We start from the raw sequence: 20825 nt of genomic DNA on the forward strand, positions 1-20825 counted from the left end.
AATAAAGTCCTAACACATAAAATGAATATTTTTGGAGAAACTTTCTGTTACTTTTTGATGCAAATAACAATTAAGCTGTTCAAAACTGTACCAATTATTATTAACCATGCAGTCCATTTTTCTATGAAAACTACTCTGAAATATTCCCACACTAAATGTTACTTATTTCAAGGTAAAATTTGCCAAAAATGAACAGATATACTATAATTCATATTAGGTTGGATCCAGAGAAGTGTAACTCGGCTTGAGAAACGGGGTTTTCTTGCTTGCCTCTTCTTTCAGACCCTTGCATCAACCCAAAAGTCATACTTGAGTTCAGAGGACCCTCCAAAGTGGCATAGAGTCTAAGGCAGGAGAAGGGAATAAGAGGAAATTGAAGAGGAGGGCTTGAGTTTGGGAAAACACTTGCCACTTAGAACAAGGGGCTCTCAGGATTTCCGCTATCATTCTAGTGAAGAAGGCAAAGAGGAATATCGTTCTACTTAGAAAGCATGCACATACGTTATTTTAAATGAAATTTTTAAAAAAGAAAGCATGCACATACTATATGCATCTTCTGTACATGTTACCACCACCCCAAATCACATGACATCTTCAAACACAATACTTTTCAATAGAGGCAATTCACATAGTCTTAAAGTCATTAAACACACACCAGTTCTAAATCTTCTCACAAATACAGTGCTAAGGTACACACAACTCTAGCAAATTCTATGAACAGTGCTTAGAATATTACAATTACATCTATTAAGAATTAGACATTCTTCATTATTACTAAATAAAAATGTAAGAGCTTTTTTGGTGAAAGAAAAAGTTTTACATTTATACAATATATGAATATGGTAAGAATTTGAAACACAAAGTATCAATATAATGCCAAACAACAAGGAGAATCTGACATACAGAATCCTACCAATCAAAGACTGCAAGTAATGAAGCTTTTCCACATAGAAGAATCAACAGCAAAAATTCCACAGAGTTTTAACACCACGGCAAGATTAAAAAATGTTTTGGTATCAAATTATACAGAGAATAATTTATCATTTGTGTTACTAAACAGCGAGACTTGAGTTCATAGATCTGAATACTGTAACCACAGAATTCAAATTTCAGTGAAGGATTTTACAGTCTTGTGGATTTAATGTTGACTCAATGATTATAGTATTGAAGTGTCTTCAGTTTTGAAAAACCAGATCTTAAGAATGTCCGGGGGAACACTTACTAGGGCACTGTGAACAGCCAGCAGTGCCTTCGCCTGCCTTGTGAGAGCAAAGTCGGACCTACAGCAAGATAGTGGTGGGTTAATAGGCACAGTGACCAACAGGCTGGCTGCAACAAGGTAGAAGATGTGGGGGCCCAAAGGTGGACAAATAATTATTTATGATTTTAAATCACAGCTAAAGGGATCACAAAATTGCAAGAAGTTCCATGTATCAACATTAAGGGACACAGGTTAACTAGGATTTGAAACCAGCTTTAAAACAGACTGTCACAGATGCTCACAAAGGTTATTAATTCACAATTTTTACTAAATCACAAGGCTATGGATAGCTATGAAAGTTATTTATGGTATATCAGCACCTTGAAGAAACACATATTCACAAACAATTTAGAAACCCTTCCTCAGGGCTACTAAACTACAAGTTTTCTCCCAGGTTTGGACCTGGTCTTTCTATGCACTATGCACTGTTAAATGCCTAACAGGGCCGACTTTTTGACTTTTCGTGTGGGCTGAGGGCTCCCTTCGCTGCTTGCTGTTTCACGTCTGTGAAGAAGCAGCAGCAGCAAAGGAAAGGACCTTGCTTTGTGCAAGGTCTTTGATAGGTCTTAAGCTATCACGAAACCTTCATTCATTCATAAAAGCTCCATCTCTAATATATTCATTTATGTAAATTCATTCAAATTTTAAATGTAAATTATTTTTTCCCATCCCCAACACAGCATCAGAGAGATGATGTGGCCCTCCTGCCAAAACGTTTGAACTGCTCTAGAGTAATCACATATGCGCTTTACACATTTTGTGACACTCCAGACCACTGCAGCAGTCATTGCAACAGCAGAAGTACATTTTCAAAGAAAAGCAGAATACATGGCTTGATATTCATTTTGATAGGATAATTCTTCCTAGCCAGGATATTTCAGACTCACATTTATGAAGGTCTGTTTTTATCTGCTCAAATAGTGGAAAATACGGTATTATTAATCATCTGTATCCACAGAAAACTTAATATCCAGGTACCTTAGTAAATTCATAGGTCAATGAATGCTAAATTCCATTGTTATTTGCAAGGTTGTATAATATTAGGAGCTAGATATCCTGATTTTGTAGTATTAATTTTAAATCTAGAAACACTAAATTGGTCATTACATTAAAAGGCTGTCTGAAGTGAGGATCTTGGGTTTATTAGCATAAGCAACAGGTAATCAGCATATAAACATGATTTATATCTGTTCTGGCCAATACCAGTTCAGAAATGCAATTGGAGCTCCTACTTGCCATCACTAGAGGTTCTAGATACGTTACAAACACTAAAGCTAACAACAGGCAAACTTGCCTAGTTCCATGATGGGAATCTATTCAGTGTTTCTATTATTAACAGAAACAACATATAGATGGACATATAAACCTTTTATATACACCAAGAGAAATGTTTCAATCCTGAGTTTTTCTAGGATGTTAAACAGAAAACTCCACTCAATACCTTGTCTCAGCAACAAGAAAGGTAAATATTACTTATAACTTTTTTTTCTATTCAGTAATAAGATTAATAGCCCTTCTCAAGTTGCTAGAAAGCAAACATCCAGCAACAAAACTGGTTTGGTCTGGAGAAATGTAGCTAGTACATTTATTAAGCCCCTTAGGACAAATTGGTGCTAGAATCTTATGCTTATATTGGTGCTTAACCCCCTTGGAGCTCAGGACTGGAAACTCAGGCCTTATAGCAGTGGTTCTCAAACTCTCTGGGAGAGTTTGAGAGCCACTAAGTCTTTGCGGGGAAGGGAGGGATGCAGCAGGGGCAGGGGGAAGGCAGTAAGGTGATCCCCAGGATCACGCCGCTCAGGGCGGCTGCAGGGACTGGGATGTACTCAACAGTCCCTACAGCAGCCTTCCCGGGGTACGGGGAGCCCTACGCGAGTGCCTGCAGGACTCCCCAGCCACTTAAGGGCTGCCCTTAAGGGGGCAGAGGCCAGGGTCCTCAGGCTGGGGCATCTGAATATCACTGCCTTATAGCAATATGACTTGTAAAGGCGAATTTTCCTCTATAAGAAATAATATAAATTCAGTTTAATGGGGACCATACATATATTCATTCCTTTCACTGAACTTGGGAATTTTCTCCCATAAGAAACAATGGAATAAGGTTAAGGTAGCAAGTTGCACGCAGTCCTAAACACACACAAACTAGCACTCCCCCTACAGAGGCAGCACATTAAGGATGCAAACCGAGAACTTTGTGCTAGGTTGCAAAATGGAGGAGGTAGCAAGATGGGGAGGGGGTACTCCATGCCCATGCACTGACTCCCCAGCCAGCCAGCTCCATCCTCATCTAATGCTCCAGCATGCATCTCTCCCTGGGCATCCAACACCACTATCTCCTGCTAATTGGGTAAGAGGCACTTTTTCAAGTGGGTGCTCCTTTTTTCAGCAGGGGGAGAGTAACTGGCCCACCTCACCCCAGCACTGTCTGTTCTAGTGGCTGTCTGCTGGTATTCTTTTGCATATTTTTAGATTGTGAGGCCTTTTTGGGACAGGGAGCCATTTAGTTATTTGATTTTTCTCTGTAAACCGCTTTGTGAACTTTTAGTTGAAAAGCGGTATATAAATACTGTTAATAAATACTGTTAATACCTCCACCTCCTCCTCGAATGGCTGGCAGAGGGAATGCAGTAAGACCAGCCATTAGACAAAAAGGCAGATGAGAAAGGTATGTGAAAAAGGGAGGGGTTCAAGAGCTTACCTCTCTTCCCTAGTATTTGTGCCACTGTTACTTCTTCTATTTGTTGCAGAGGGAATGCAGGTCTCGCAGCATTCCCTCTGCCACCTATTAGTGGAGAAGGAGGTGGCAGCACCAGCACCAAATGTTGAAGGAGAGAGGTAAGCCTCCTCATCCTCATTCTCTGTGCCTCATTCTTGATGTCTAGCACCACTACATCCTCTTGGCATCCAGAACTGCTGCTGCTGCCACTTGCTGTTGCCGCTGCCATCTAATGGCTGATGGAGGGAACACCAGGAGACCAGCATTCCACCTGCAGCCATTAGAGGAAATGGGAGCAGCAATGGAAGCCAAGCCACCGTTAAGTGAAATGCTGGACACCAACAGGAAGCAATGCTAGGCAGCAAGAGGAGAATGGGAGGGGCTTACCTCTCCTTTGGCATCCAGGGCCACCACTATCATCACCACCTCTTTCTATAAGTGAGGCAGGGGAAACACTGGACCCCCAAGGGGAAGAAATGAAATGGGAATGAAACACCTGTCCCTTGGCCTCCAGTGGTGCTGCCACTACCACTTCACTATGCTGGCCTGCCCACATTCCCTCCACCTCTACCACTGGAGAGGTGGTAGTTGTGTGGGACTTCTCAATATCAAGCACTGCCACTGCTATCTCCTCCTCTTCTTATGGTCAGTGGAGAGAATGCTGGGAGCCCAGCATTTTGCAGTAACTACAAAATGCAGTTGCTGCTGCAGCACAGGATGCTGAGGGAGAGATAAATGAAGTGGGCAGGGGCAGGGGGGGTTTACTCTTCCAGTTACTGCAATTAATAATGCCAAAATTGACAATACTGTAATAAATAATTATGTCCCGGGGAGCGTTGGGAGGGGGAAGAACACCACGAAGGCTCAAGAACAGCAAAATCTAAATATATCAGAGATGTCCCTTTAAGAGCTCGGAGGAGAAACGATATGCATGTGGTGCTACACCAGTAAAGGACATTAGTGCAAAGAAGTTTTCTGTTTGGTTCTGAAAAGAGTTAAGGACTCAAATGCAGAGAGATGTATAACGGAAACTTATAACAGGTCTCGATTCAATAGTGAAACTGGATGACGACGACGACGACGGATTAGAATGATGATATTTTTACTATATCCTTCCTTTTTTGTGGCTCAGTGAAATCCTAGTATCACACCAGGGTTTCTAGTATTTTAAAGTGCAATCTAAATTCTTCAGAGACATCTGAATGGATCAATCAATCGTATTGGCAACCTTCAGTCTCGAAAGACTATGGTATCGCGCTCTGAAAGGTGGTTCTGGCACAGCGTCTAGTGTGGCTGAAAAGGCCAATTCGGGAGTGACAATCCCTTCCACACCGGGAGCAAGTGCAGTCTGTCCCTGGATCAATCAATACAGAAAAATATTTTATAGAGCTGAAAGGTCATCTGACCCTGAGACCTTTAAGCTTAATAGACTGTATTGTCTGCTGGATTTCTTACATAGTAAATGCATTGTGTAAATACTCTTCCACAAGTATTGGGATATGAAAGTTATTCAGATTTTTTACCCCCATTTCATTAGGATGAGAACAGACAAAAGAAAGTATTTCTTTACCCAGCATGTAATTAGTCTGTGGAACTCCCTGCCATGGGATATAGTGATGGTGTCCAGCCTAGGTGCCTTAAAAAAGGTATTGGACAAATGTATGGAAGAAAACTCCATCACCGGTTATAAGCTATGATGGGTATGTACAGTCTGAGATTAGCTGGTTGCTCATCATGAGGGCAGGGTAGGCCTGTTGAATCAGGCCAAATGTTGCAAAGGTTCTTGTCACAACCATAAGTCTTTTATCTTTCAGCAAAGATAAGAACTACCAGCATAAAAAGAAATGGGACAGACTAGTTCACAGTGTTATTCCGAACATGCCAGGAAAAAGATTTTCTTGTAACTCTTGACATGCGTCAACATTATATAAATTTTTAATAAGAGATCAGTGGTACCCGATTCCTCATGCGTAAGCTAAGATTCACACCAATAATGATGACAGATGCTAGAGATGTTTGCAGTGATGACTTTCATAACAGGTGGACCTGCACCATAATGCAATATTCTTGGAAAAAAATTAATTTGTGCCAGTTCTGTCATTACCTCTAAATCCTGAAGTGACCCTTTTAGATCATTTTGATGGTCAGCTTGAACCAGACAAAAGATAAGGAACTTTCTGACAATTGCTAAAATGTTTGATACTCAAAGATGCTCTGCCATTTACTATTTTTGCCTGGTTCACAAGTGCATGCATTTGGTCCCTGTTGCATATATGCAATGTTGGGCAGAAACAGCTGAAGGGAGTGGTAGCTTGATGCACAAAAAGAAGCCAAGATAACAAACTTCCCGAATGCCTTTGGCTAAGAGAAGGGGAAAAATTTCTTCCTTTTGCAGAAAAAATTTGGGCATCTTTCATAGATTACATGAAACAAATGTAAATAAGTATGGTCCTATACAAGGCAGTCGTAGCAGCAGTATACGTACTTAATCTGTACAAAGAACAGCTGGTGTACTGGTGGCTATTTGTGAGGCTCCAATGTTATAATTTATAAATGTATATTTAGGCATTTTTAATTTTAGCCCTCAAAAGGTTCCCTAAAACAGTTTATAAAAATCAACATGCGATAAAAACACCAAAATTAAAACAATAAATGCAAACTAACAATGGAAACTTAAGACAAACAAGAAAGCAGAAGAGAATCAGAATTCAATGGGGGAGGGGAAGACAACATCAAACCAGTTCAAACACCTGATGAAACAAAAATGACTTGTCCAGACATTTACCAGCAAGTTTATTAATTACTGTTGTATCAATCCACTATACTTGTAAAGTAGTATGGCTGCATGAGAATATTTACTGTGCCTAACTGGGAATGACTCTCTATCCCTGCAAAAACAAAATAAAGTGTGGGGGGGGGAGGGTCAGAACTCCACCCTCAGCAATAAAAACATTCAGGGATAGAGCAGTGTTTCTCAAACTGTGGGTAGGGACCCACTAGGTGGGTTGTGAGCCAATTTCAGGTGGGTCCCCATTCATTTCAATATTTAATTTTTGATATATTAGACAATACTACCATGGCATGTGACTGCATTTGGGGAAATGTTACAGATCTGTACTTTTAACAGGCTACTCTGTATATGCTTTTAACAATGATACTAAATGGGACTTACTCTTGGGAAAGTGTGCGTAGGATTGCAGTGTAGGATTGTTAAAAACTTTCCTACTTTATGATGCCACTTCTGGTCATGATATCACTTCCAGTGGATCTTGACAGATTCTCATTCTGAAAAGTGGGTCCCAGTGCTAAAAAGTGTGAGAACCACTGGGATAGAGGATTCTGCAGGGAATATCAGTGGTAACAGAGAGCAGCATGTTCTCTCTCAGCCAACCAGGGTTAGAATTCTGGGTGGCTGAAGGGAAGCAACCAGTCCACTCCTTAAATACTTACTGATCCCCAAAATACTTACTGATGCCTGAACACACCTATTATGAGTGAAACACCCTTCCCACTGGCTGCTATTAACATTTTACAGAAACCAAAAGATCCTTTTGAAATATGTCAATCCTTTTCATCATGCCTATTTGTGCCTATTTCTCAGATCAGACAAACTCAACCTGCCATGATACATACAATGATAAGAACAATGTTCTTTCTATCAAAGGCTCTTTTTTGGCTTTCTGTTGCTGCCTCAGATGCCTCAATATATGAGATAGACTTATACACAAGTACATTCAGCATTATTTGCAAGACTGATATAGAATGCAAGTTAAGACTGAAATACTTCAGTCTTTTTTTGGATTAGAGTCAGGAATATTCACAGAAATTAATCGAACTTCACATGTTCACTTTGAGTAAACAATTCAATTTACCATGAAGCAATCCTCCTATTACTAACAAAAATATCTGGTCGCAAACCACAGCAATTAAGATTAATGTGAAATCTGGTGGGCAGGATTACATATTTTGAATAAGCATTCTGAACATTTTTTTATCAAGTTAAAGCATATATACTTTTATCCATTCCTAAACAACAAGATTCCACATAGAAGAATCAACAGCAAAAATTCTCTCTGGTGACCACACTTGCAGACAAGCACATGAGACGCTCACAAGCATATGAGATGCTCTACATCAGAGTTCTTGCATATAGTAGAGAATTTGGATGGGTACAATTCTCTTGTTTCATGCCAGGTGGAAGAGATAAGATCGGCATCCATTCCCATGGATCTTTAACACGTGAAATTGAAAGGGAAGGTAAAAAGAGTCAAATCTCTCCAGAGTTATTGGAAGTTGTTTAAAACTATGGTAATAGAGGCCCAGTGCAAAGGAAGAATGGCTCAACTAAGTCCAGGAGGGTGCCAGCATGGTTAATGAGCAGAGCTAGAGAGGCTGTAAAGGGAAAGGAAGCTTCCTTTTGTAAATGGAAGTCTTGCCATAATGAAGAGAATAAAAAGGAACATTAATTGTGGCAAAAGAAATGTAAGAAGATGATGCGGAAGACCAAGAAAGACTTTGAGGAGCGCATGGTCAGCAACATAAAGGGGAATAATAAAAGCTTTTTCAAATACGTTAGAAGCAGGAAACCTGCCAGAGAAGCGGTTGGCCTGCTGGATGGTCAGGAAGGGAAAGGGGAGATAAAATGAGACTTGGAGATGGCAGAGAAATTACATGAGTTCTTTGCATCTATCTTCATGGCAGAAGACCTCAGGCAGATACTGCTGCCCGAACTCTTGACCAAGGAATTAAGTCACATAAAAGTTAAAAGAAAAAATGTTTCAGATCTAATTGACAAATTAAAGATTAACAAGTTACCAGGCCCAGTTGGTATCCACCCAAGAGTTATTAAGGAACTGAAGAATAAAGTTGCTGATCGCTTGACTAAATATGTGACTTGTCCCTTAAAATGATCAAGGTATAAGGGGATTGGAGGATAGCAATCAAGGTATAAGGGGATTGGAGGATAGCAAATGTCACACCAAACTTTAAAAAGGGAAGAAGGGACCTGTGAAACTATAGGTTGGTCAGTCTAACATCTGTTCTGGGTAAGATGGTGGAATGCCTCATCAAAGACAGAATCTTAAACCACATAGATGAACAGGCCTTGTTGAGGGAGAATCAGCATGGCTTCTGTAAGGGTAAGTCTTGCCTCACAAACCTTTTAAAATTATTTGAAAAGATCAACAGGCATGTGGATGTGCAAGAACCTGTGGATATTATATATCTAGATTTTCAGAAGGCATTTGACATAGTCCCTCACCAAAGGCTGCTGAGAAAACTCCACAGTCAGGGAATTAGATGGCAGATCTCCTAAGCATGTAATTAGTCTGTGGAACTCCTTGCCACAGGATGTACTGATGGCATCTGGCCTAGATGCCTTTAAAAGGATTGGACAGATTTCTGGAGGAAAAGCCCATCAGAGGTTACAAGCCATTATGGATATGTACAACCTCCTGGTTTTAGAAGTAGGCTACCTCAGAATGCCAGGTACAAGGGAGTGGCAACAAGATGCAGGTCTTGTTTTTCTGTGTGCTCACTGAGGCATCTGGTAGGCCACTGTGAGATACAGGAAGCTGAGGGACCTTTGGTCTGATCCATCAGGGTTCTTCTTATGATCTTATGGGGGGGGGGAGACAGATCATGATGGGTGAGCATCTCCACAAAGGATTTGAAGGTGCTCAGAGGTGGTGAGGCCTGCCTTACAGCCTGCCATTAAGTCATAGCTTGGCCTGACTCTTCCTCAAGTCCTCTACACATGCTAAAGGACTGGGAGGTATGGAGCCAGAAAATGACTGCCTCCCAAGGTCAGCCAAAATTTGAGGATCCTAACCCAAAACATGTAGAACCTTCATGTTATTTGCCAGGTAACTTGCTTTGTAAGAGGCAGAGCAACAAACCTATCATCGGGACCTTTCCTACTGATCTGTGCCACATGCAAGCGGCCAGATTAAGAAATTAAACCAAACATGCTCCATATCATAATAAGTACTACCTTTCCATTTCCTCACTATTGAACAAAAGTGCATTTCATATTGATCATAATACTCTCTCCAATCTCTCATTTCTTCTTGTTGGCATCCTTCAGTCTCGGAAGACTATGGTGTCACGCTCTGAATGGTGGTTCTGGAACAGAGTGTCCTCTCCAGTGCGCGAAGCCTGGGTAAAGTAGGTATGGAGGATAGGCTGTTACCCATGCAGCAAATCCCCCCTCTCCACGTCGCTGAAATGGTCCAATGGAAAGGCAGAGGCCAATACCGTTGGTTCCAGCGGCGTCGCAGGAGTTGCCAGAACGTGACTGTGTTCAGCCATGAACTGCCTCAGGGACTCCAGCTCCGGATTTTGCCTTGAGGTTGACTCCTGAAGCCTTTTCCATAACTGGATGTAGCCACAAGGCAGTGGAGGTTTGGGATCAGAGTTTTCCTTCTCTCAGATAAGCTGCCTTCCCAGGCTGACGACTCCCATCTACCCGGTGGCTGTTTAGTCGCATCTTACAACAAGTACAGCCAAACTGAGGGCCTATTCTTATCCCCAGCCCCCAGGGGAAATCTCTCATTTACGAACACATAAAAAATATATAATCTAACCTCTCCATTGAAATGAATGGCAAAGCCAACTCCAACAAGATCTCTGTGGGTGACCCACTGTAAAGTAAAACCACACCATGCCTTTTAGCCAGATCCAAACTACTCAATGACTTCAAAGAATTTTAAACCAGAGTATCTCAAAGTTCTCAAACCAATATTATGCTTTTGTGCTAACCCTGAAGCTGACTAACTAGAACTTCTACTCAAACTTGTAAGTCTGGAATGGAAACTGGTACTAGCATCTAAGCTTTTTTCAAAGTCTTAAGGGGCTTTCAAAATTAACTCTGAAAAGACATTATGTACACACCCTCAAATCAAACTCATGCCAAAAGAGGTATGAAAAATACAGTAGCTACAATTATCATTTGTGTAGGTCACCCATCCAAAAAGTGTTTCATGCTTTTATATTTCTTCTCTAAAAACCAGAAAATGTCCACTATTGACATTTTATTCACATTTTCCACATCAGACTTTGATTCTGGAGGATGTGGACAGATTGACTAAAGTTATTGCAGGAAGGCTGGTTTGTATTCCAATTTGGGAAAACTAGGTAGATCTTTGGCTAGGATTATCCATACTTAGCTGGGGATGGGAAAGATAAAATTTCCACTTTTTTAAATGAGGCAGTGATCAGACCCCTTCTTAAGAAATCATCTATGCGTACAAAGATCCAGTTAATTTTAGACCAGTTTAGATCTAATTTTCCCTTTCTTGGAAGGTTAGTGAGCACATCACAGTTCTTGGGAAGGTACATGTGGGAACAGAGCAGCTCAAAGCATTCTTCCTTAACCCATTTCATCTGCTTTCTGACCAAAATATGCGACAAAAATGAACATTAATAGCTTGGTTGACAATCTTTGGTCATAGGTTAAATTCTGTCTTGCGAATCGTCCAATATTCTTTTGGCTTTTGGCAGTGGCTTTTGACACTTATTGGGTGGAATATCTCATGAACATCAGAAAGGCAGTTCTCAAATGTCACATAGTTGGGCACATACAGTCCCAGAGCAGTTTTAGGAGATATGCCCTCTGTGGCTGGGATGGCACAAGGTGCTGTTTCACAGGATTCACATTGTAATATTTAATATCTATATGAAGTCAGTAGGCAAGATCATCTGCAGCTTTGGGAGCACAGTGTAATCAGAACACTGATAAAAATAGAGCAGGGTTTAACTTAGAATCCCAGAGTAGCTCCCTCAATCCTAATTCAGCATCCTGAGATCATCAGCAATGAAACTTAACTGATGTAAGCTGCATCCAGATGAGGTGGTAGACAAGCATGATGCTCTTGCAGAAGAACTGGCCAGGGGGTCATGGAATACCTGTAACCCTATCAATCAGGTACACAGTCTTGTGTTACTCCTGGACACAGCTCTAAAACTAAGGAAAACAAGGTGGCAGATCTGACTGGGGAAGTCTTCTATCAAGTACTGTACACCAAATCCTAACTGAAGTATCTGGACTTGGCAACCCATCCATACTTTTGCAACCTCAAAGCTTCACAACTGTCAACAGTATTATGTGTGTTAAGTTGCCCTTAAAGACTGTTCAAAAGCTGTTGCTTATACCCCAGAGGTGAACAACTGGCAGCATGCGTGCCACTAGTGACATGCAGATAGTTTAAGTGGCACACTGTGGGGCACGATGCCTCAAGATCCCCTAGTGGAGGCCTGGTCTACGCTTGGCTTTGAGTGGCCACTCAAAGAGATGGGTAGATCTGCAGTCCATCTCAAGACCCCTGGAGGAGGGGGTCAGGTCTACTGGCCACTAAATGGCACATTTGACACCCAGGGCCAACTGCCCTGTCCTTGGAATGCTACTGGTGGAGTGGCACATTCAAAATTCTCTAGATAAAAAGTGGCATGTGGCATGGTGTTGGTTGGCCATCCCTGTTATACAAAATGTTATAGACCAATTCCTGACAGATGTGAGAAGAGAGCATCACATTTAACCAGTTTTGCCACAACTGCAAGGGCTGTCAGCGTGTTTCTGGGACCAGAATAGGGTCAGATGATTTTTGGCATTGCCCCTTTAAAACCCCTACCAGCAATGTGCATGCATCTTCCTATTTTGACCCCACCTCCCTACTATGAAAGTCTATTCTCTTAAAGATCCTTTTAGTACAAGAATAAAGAACACTGCCATGACAAAAGTGGATTTTTTTCTGTTGCCACCCCAAGGCTTTGGAATTCATTTCTGGATGCGCAAATACCATCCAACACAATTTCCAAGAGCATCACATATCACAGCTATATTGTCAGATATTTACTACATTTACCACCTATCTTTCTTCCATCACAGAACTCAAGGTGATGGACATAAGCTCCCCAGGCAATCATTTATCCAGGCACTGACTACATCTAGACCTGCTAGCTTTAGCAAGGTAGATATATCTTATGCTCTCAGACAGTACATGGTTGGTGTTTTACTGTTGCTGACCTTGTTTGTATTTGTCAATGTTAAACTGTTTCTGACTTATTTAATGTTTTTGTTGTTGGGTTTCAAAATTGCTGATTTGTGTTTTCATGCTTTTAATAAAGCAAAATGCTTAACACACATAAGAAATTTGGATATAAAGAATACATGTTTCAAACCAGAGTTAGGGAGTCAAAGTAACCTGGAAAGCTTAATTGAGAAACTATGAAGCAGCGTTTCATATGGATTTCTGGATGCAGCAGCTCCTACAGATTTTCACTACCTATTCAGCTGTTTTTCCCATTATGGACTATGAAGAATGGGCCATGCTCTATTTCATGTTTCGTCAACAATTGTGTGTGTTCACATGCTGTATGAACTCATTACAAAAGAATATCCCACTACTACTTGGAATTCTGAAAATAATCTTAGTTATAAAGTGTTCTCACAGACCGTACCTTCACAGAGTCTCTGAAAAAAAGTAAGATAGCTGCTGGTAAGTTGGCCAGTAGTTCTTACTGACTGCCTGATCCAACAGAGTTACTCTTACGGATTTTTCATCTGCAAAGGTTGGTCAGTCCTATTTCAGTTAACTAGTAACAAAGTATGCTTCCCCGTGTACATTGTTGTCTAATACATTTATCTACATCTGTATGTGATGCTAGGTGCATGTCCCGTATTGGCAACCTTCAGTCTCAAAAGACTATGGTATTGCGCTCTGAAAGGTGGTTCTGGCACAGCGTCTAGTGTGGCTGAAAAGGCCAATCCGGGAGTGACAATCCCTTCCACACCGGGAGCAAGTGCAGTCTGTCCCTGGTCTGTCTCCCTGGCTATGGGCCTTCCTTCTTTGCCTCTTTGCCTCAGACTGTTGGCAAAGTGTCTCTTCAAACTGGGAAAGGCCATGCTGCACAGCCTGCCTCCAAGCGGGCCGCTCAGAGGCCAGGGTTTCCCACTTGTTGAGGTCCATCCCTAAGGCCTTCAGATCCCTCTTGCAGATGTCCTTGTATCGCAGCTGTGGTCTACCTGTAGGGCGCTTTCCTTGCACGAGTTCTCCATAGAGGAGATCCTTTGGGATCCGGCCATCATCCATTCTTACGACATGACCGAGCCAACGCAGGCGTCTCTGTTTCAGAAGTGCATACATGCTAGGGATTCCAGCACATTCCAGGACTGTGTTGTTAGGAACTTTGTCCTGCCAGGTGATGCCGAGAATGTGCCGGAGGCAGCGCATGTGGAAAGCGTTCAGTTTCCTCTCCTGTTTTGAGCGGAGAGTCCATGACACGCTGCAGTACAGAAGTGTACTCAGGACGCAAGCTCTGTAGACCTGGATCTTGGTATGTTCTGTCAGCTTCTTGTTGAACCAGACTCTCTTTGTGAGTCTGGAAAATGTGGTAGCTGCTTTACCGATGCGTTTGTTTTGGTATCAAGAGCTCGGTATCAAGAGATAGAGTGTTGGAGATCGTTGAGCCAAGGTACACAAAGTCATGGACAACCTCCAGTTGATGCGCAGAGATTGTAATGCAGGGAGGTGAGTCCACATCCTGAACCATGTCAAGCAAGCAAGATCAAGACTATTCTTGTGGCACTTTGCACTGATGCAAGGAAGCATCAAATCCCACAATTATTTAGAGAAAAAGTCAAACATCTGGTCCATCAGAGTAACCCCTGCTCCTTAACTGGTGGACAGCTCAGGAAATGTCTTGCCTTTTGGAAAATTTCATGACCAACCACACCTTGCTTGGTCAACAAGTTTAAACCTGTAAACAAAGCCACATACTGGAAGCTTCCTAACTTTGAAATAGACAAGTTTGTTAGTGATCACAAAAGAAGTGCCTTCAACCTTGGCTTCCCTCACCAATTTCACTGTAAACTCAATCAAAACCTGAATGATAACCAAGGCACAAGACTCCTAAGCAATAAAGGAGTCCTCTGCCATACTTCCCTCCGGGTGCAAAACAACAGAAGGCACTCATCTCCAGCCAGAAACGGACAATCAAGACACTAGAGCCAGGGTGGTGTAGTGGTTTGGGAGATAGACCCGGAAGATCCAGGTTCAAATCCCCCCTCAGCCATGAAGCTTCCTGGGTGACCTTGGGCCAGTCACTTTCTCTCAGCCTCACCAAACTCACAGGTTTGTGAGGACAAAAGCAGAGGAGCAGCTGTATGCACTACCCTGAGCTCTTTGAAGGAAAGGTGGTATAAAAAAGTGAAAAATAAATAAATAAAGATCGGTTCTTGATGAGCTCACCCAATGATAGCCTATATGTTTCCCTATGGAAATTTTGGTTACAGAATGCTACACCACAGATCCCTACGTCATTCCCATTTTTTCTGTTGCAACCATCCTAAGCACTATGCTCTTGTCAGTCAGAGCTCTTGTTTCTGCTACCACCTGTGGATTGCTCAGATACCCACTCCCACACTGTCACACAATCCCATTCCCTCCACTACCCAAGAACCACCATGCCAGCTGGCAGTGAGGATAGGTATTAGACAAATCTGTTCTTTTCCAGTGCTTTCCCATTCTTCCCTGTACCCTTACCCCAAAGGCAGACTGCCAACCACAGCTCAAGGGCCCACTGATCCACCTTTCAAGGAATCCTCCACCCCCAGGCAATGCAATCTTGGCTCCCTTGACTTGCTTGCCTTTCAGGAACTATCTAAGACTACCACCTAGCCGTCCTGGTTTGCTTTTCAAAAACATTTCTGCCCTGTTCAAAATGTCCTATACATCCTTGGAACCAGGAGATAGATATGCCTGGACAAACTAGCCCAATGACCCCTCCAACAATCCTCATCCCAACAGATAGAGAAAGGTAACCTTGGCTTTTGGGACCCCAACTGCTGACTCACAAACCTCCCTATTTTCTGTGTCTCCTGTTCAGTCAAACTAATGACACAATGTTTCTATACCTTCATTCCTGGGTTTGGTGTGAGTGCATTAAAGTCTGGGATTCCTTGGTCTATCTTTTACTAGTTAATCAAGAGGCCTAGAGATCAACCCAGGGCCTCCAAGTGCACAAGTTGCATTAACTAATTAACTAAGAACTCAGAAAACAAGGATGATAACCACTTCCTATTGCTTTCTCAGAGGTTTGGAACTTCAGTTAAGAGTAATTGGACAGGAGGAAAGGCAAACTCCATCTCTGTAAGAGAGTGGGGTGTTTTCACAGAAGCATCTACTCCTTGCCTAAAGGACTGGTTCAGGCAACAGGGAATACAGACCAAGCCATGGCCATGTGTCATGGCTGGAACCTTGGTAGTTCCCTGCCCCCTTTCCTTTCCCAGTCTCTCTCTCTTCCCCTTCCTTTCCCACTACTGCAATACAGGTGTGAGCCACTTAACGACAGGATACATTCTCCAATCTCTGTTGTTATGTGACTGGGTCATTAAGTGAACATTAAATCCAATCTATTGCCTTTGTTGTATAAGGCAATTCCCTGTCTGCACAGGCTGCAGAAGATAAGGCTGCACAGGCTACTTACTGGAGATGCCTCTTCTCTGCATTAAGAGCCTCTCTGTTATATAAACACTCTGCGGCAGGCTATGGGAGACACAATTGCCTCATTAAAAGCATCTTTATTGTGCTTTGAGCACCGTCCATGACCATGAGGTCTGTCATTAAGCGAATAATTGTTAAGCTGTGCACACCTGTACATACTCACTCAACCAGATAATCTTCCAATTGATCTAAAATGCTAATGTCCTACTCATTCTCCTTTCATCCAGGTAACAAGATACAGACACCAAATTTGACTCAACACGAATGGCCCCTGCAAATGAGAAAGAATGTGCTGATCCCTGGAGAAGGGGAAAAATGCATCCCTTTAAAATCAGTTTTAAAAACTGAACAGTCCTTTAACAACAGCCTCCTTAATGAGAGAGAGAGAAGGCAGCAGGCTAACCATCAATCCTTCTCTCTCCTTTGGACCCCTCCCTTCCCCCTGAGCATCTGAAAGAAAGATACTTTGCATTGGTGAAGGGAGGGGTCAGAGTGAAGTGCTGATGGATTGTCTTCTGAATGACTCTTATCTTATCTTAGAGTCAAAAGGTCAGCAAGGCTGTTTTTTCAATCACTGGAGCAAAGAAACTTTTTTTTATCCACATGAGTGCTTGGAAAGGAACAAACATGAATAATTAGTCTCAACCTGTATTTCAAAAGTATAGTAGTACATTGAATTTTGTACAGCTGAAAAGCATAAATATATCAAGATGATAATTACCACAGTGAAAGTTACATTGACTATAACAGCAAGACTGAATTTGGAAGTGCTGCATATAATATGTGCACATGTTGCTTAATATACAGAAGTCTGTTTCTATAGCAAAACTGGAGATAGCACCCTTACAAACTGATAATAATGTTTCAAGCATTAAGCAAATAAAGTCATGAGATTCTGATTAGATTTTATGTGAATTTCAAAAGGTTCTTGTCCTGACATATAGACAGTCTTGTCTTTAATGGAAACCCACCCACATGGAAAGGTCATCCTTTCCAGTCTTGGAAATATTTCCTTCTAACATACTTCACAATTTTCTCAAAAACTTTAATAAACTGTGAGACAATCTGTAGGATCACATATAGACAGATTTACATATATTTAAAACTACATAGGCCAAAAACACACAGCGATGCCAATATTTTAATACAACCAATTGAAGGTAGCATGGTGTGTTTGAATCCCTTCTAGAAAGCATGGAATTCACACTGCTAGTGTATTTCAAAGGATTATGCAACAAGAAGAGGAAGAAAGATTCAAATGTTTTACTTTAATGATTATTACAGAGACTAATATTGCAAGACAACATTCCTGTAAATCAAACTACAAACAAGATGTTTCCTACTTTATGTGCTGAGGGAAAGCAACACATAATTCTGTGAAATCTGAGAAACTGCTTTCCTGCTGTATTACTACAGGGCATCATGCTATATTACCAACTTGCTGACCAGCAGACTAGCATATTGTACATATTCAATGTACGGAGGAAGATCTTATGTTGGCAAGGGGGGAATGCTGTTGAAGTGGCCTGGTATTGTGCGAATGATATCTAGTTTTAACCTTTTTATGTATATTGTTATTTTATATGTATAAAACTACATTTCTGTAGGTGCTTCTGACACAAATAAAGGAAGTCAGCTAGCAGACTACTACTACTTTTCAATTCTGTATTTTTTTTACAGAGATGAAGTGTATATCATGGTTCACACTGATAAAGGAAAACATTCAGGTAGTCAAACCAACAAGTTGCTAACCTATTAAGGTGGTAATACTTGGTTCATTACTTAAGTTCCATTGCATTAATGCCAAAAGCTATAGCACTATAGCTCTAACACCTGTCAGTTCACACAAGATAAATTCAACCGCACATACAGACAATGCATAAATTGTGCAAACCAAACAAATGATAGCACAGTAGATTTATTTTTTCCCGTTCCTTCACTGCACTTGGGAAATCACCCTTGTAGGCTGGGTTTGTAACTTTCATTTCCTGAATATCATATAGAAGTGGTAGTCGCTCGTTTCTGGTAAACTTGATGCCTCTGCTGTTTGAGGTGTCAGAAGCTAGCAGATCTCACAGCTTCTCTCCAAGGGATTACCATCTATCCCAGTGGTTCCCACCCTAGCGTAGGTGTACCCCCAGGGGTACTTGAAAAAGAATTGAATAAGGGGGGGGGAGGCAGGTCTGTATTAGAATGTCTTGCAGGGCTAACATGAGGGGTGCCGTTTATGGAAAGGGGCTGCCAGGGGGTGCACAGGTGGAAAAACGTGGGGAACCACTGAGCCACCCCATAACTTTTCTCACCCTGTATCTACCTTCCCCCAAACCTCTCGCACAATCACATGGGTCCAGGCATTACTATGCTCAAACAATGTGCTCGCAGGGCGACAGCTGACACGGCGCTGAAGCCCTTCCTCTGGTGGTGTGCAGGTAGGAGAGGAGGCACCCCACAGGGCGGCGGGGAAGCGTTCACCGAGGGCGGCGGACAAAGGATGCGGGGCCGGCTTCCTCGGTGGCTGCCTGCCGAGGACTCAGCCGCCTACCCAGCCCAGCCCAGCCGCGGCTGCCAACATGCCGCATGGAGACGGCGAGGCCCACAGCTGTCCACAGAGTCACGCTGGAGCCGGGCAAGCCAAGCCCTGCCGAGGCCTTTCCCCCGCTCGCCCCGTGACCGCAGACAACGCTGTCGCCCGTGCCGCAGCCAACAGCCCTCAGCGCCGGGCTCTAGCCGCTGCCCCCGCGCTTCCCCGGGGCACGAGCTCTAGGAAAGTCCGGTGCTTGGCGAGAGGCCTAGCCGTGAGAGCGTGGAAGGGCCACGACAGCGGGGCGGGCGCGGGCCGGCGTGGGAGAGCGGTGGCTCCACGAGCGGGGCGCGCCCGGAAGGGGAGCAGCAGGGCTGCCGCGGCTCGGTTTACCTGAGGTCGCGGACAGAGAGCCTCTCGGATCCAAAGCCAATCCTCAGTCCCAACAACACAAGATGGCTGTCGCGCCGTCACGCAGGGTCATGTGATCCGCCTGCTGTGGCCCCGCCCTCTTTTGCTTGGAGGGCCCGAGGCCGGCACGGGCTGCTGGAGGCCGCGGGTTGGTAGCCGGGGCGACGCCGCGCTTCCCTTCAGGTAACGGCCCCGCGGGAGCCGCTGAGTCCCTCGCCGAGCCTGTCCTCCCCGCGCGGCCTGGCAGGAGGGCACCGGGCCTGGCAGGGAGGGCGGTGGAGGACCCGTGTCCCTCTGTCTGTGCGGGGCGAGGCCCTGTGGGGGTGTCCCAAGCAGCGACTCTCCTCAGGGCGCCTCCTGCCTGCACTGGCTGCCCAGTTACTTCCAGTCAGGCCCAGTTCAAGGCAGGGATGGGGGGCAGGTGAGGCAGAGCCTCCCCACCCGAGTCCTTTGAGAAGCGCCGCCACCCTGTGAGGGGCCCAAGCACCCAAGCTCTGCGCGTGGGTGGTGGGTGCTTGGGCCCCTCACAGGGCAGCTGCGCTTCTCAAAGGACTCCGGTGGGGAGGCTCTGCCTCACCTGCCCCCCCCCCACATCCCTGAGCAAGATGTTGGCATTCACCTTTCAAACCCTTTACAGCCTGGATCCAGGGTAATCTCCAGGACTGATTAGGTGGCAGAGCAGCCTTTTAAAGGTGTTGGGAGAGTTACGACAGACAAAAGAAAACATTTCTGTACCTGGCATGTCATTCACATGTGGAACTCCTTGCCACAAGATGCAATGATGGCACCCGGCCTACATGCCTTTAAAAGGGGGTATTGGACAAAATTCTGGAGGAAAAGTCTTTCGCAGGTTGCAAGCCACAATGTGTAGGTGCAACCTCTTGATTTGATGCCAGGTGCAAAGGAGTGGCACCAGGATGCAGGTCTCTTGTTGGCTTGTGTGCGCCCTGAGGCATCTGGTGGGCCACTGTGAGGCACAGGAAGCTGGACTGGATGGGCCTTTGGCCTGATCCAGCAGGGCTCTTCTTAGGTTCTTATGTTCAGGTGACAAGGGAGGGCACCAGGATGCAGGTCTCTTGTTGGCTTGTGTGCTCCCTGAGGCATCTCGTGGGCCGCTGTGAGATTCAGGAAGCTGGACTAGATGGGCCTTTGGCCTGATCCAGCAGGGCTCTTCTTAAGTTGTTACGACTACTTAACAGGTGGTCCAGTCTGACCCTTAACGTAATTGGATATAAGGCCCAGTGCTGCAAGTCTTGCTGCCAACAGAAGTTAGAGGGAGGTGACAAGAGACAGGGCCTTTTCAGTGGGTGGTGGCAGATGCATTTGTGGAACTCTCTCCCTTATGATTTAAGAACTGCCCTCTTTTTAGAGATATTCTAGTAGGATTGAATACTTACTTGTTTGCATTGGTGTTTT

The 20825-nt window shown here is 43.6% G+C and overlaps 1 protein-coding gene across 1 annotated transcript in view; it reads right to left on the reverse strand.

Annotated features, from left to right (window-relative positions):
* GIGYF2 (GRB10 interacting GYF protein 2) overlaps positions 1–19461 on the reverse strand; it is a 104001-nt gene extending 84540 nt beyond the window's left edge. The window contains exon 1 of the mRNA XM_066619059.1: positions 19392–19461. The gene's annotated coding sequence lies outside the window, so the exon portion shown is untranslated. The remainder of the gene's footprint in view (positions 1–19391) is intronic.
* Positions 19462–20825: the final 1364 nt, after the last annotated feature.

This window comes from Tiliqua scincoides, chromosome 3, assembly GCF_035046505.1.
Source record: "Tiliqua scincoides isolate rTilSci1 chromosome 3, rTilSci1.hap2, whole genome shotgun sequence".
In the NCBI taxonomy this organism is placed as follows: domain Eukaryota; kingdom Metazoa; phylum Chordata; class Lepidosauria; order Squamata; family Scincidae; genus Tiliqua; species Tiliqua scincoides.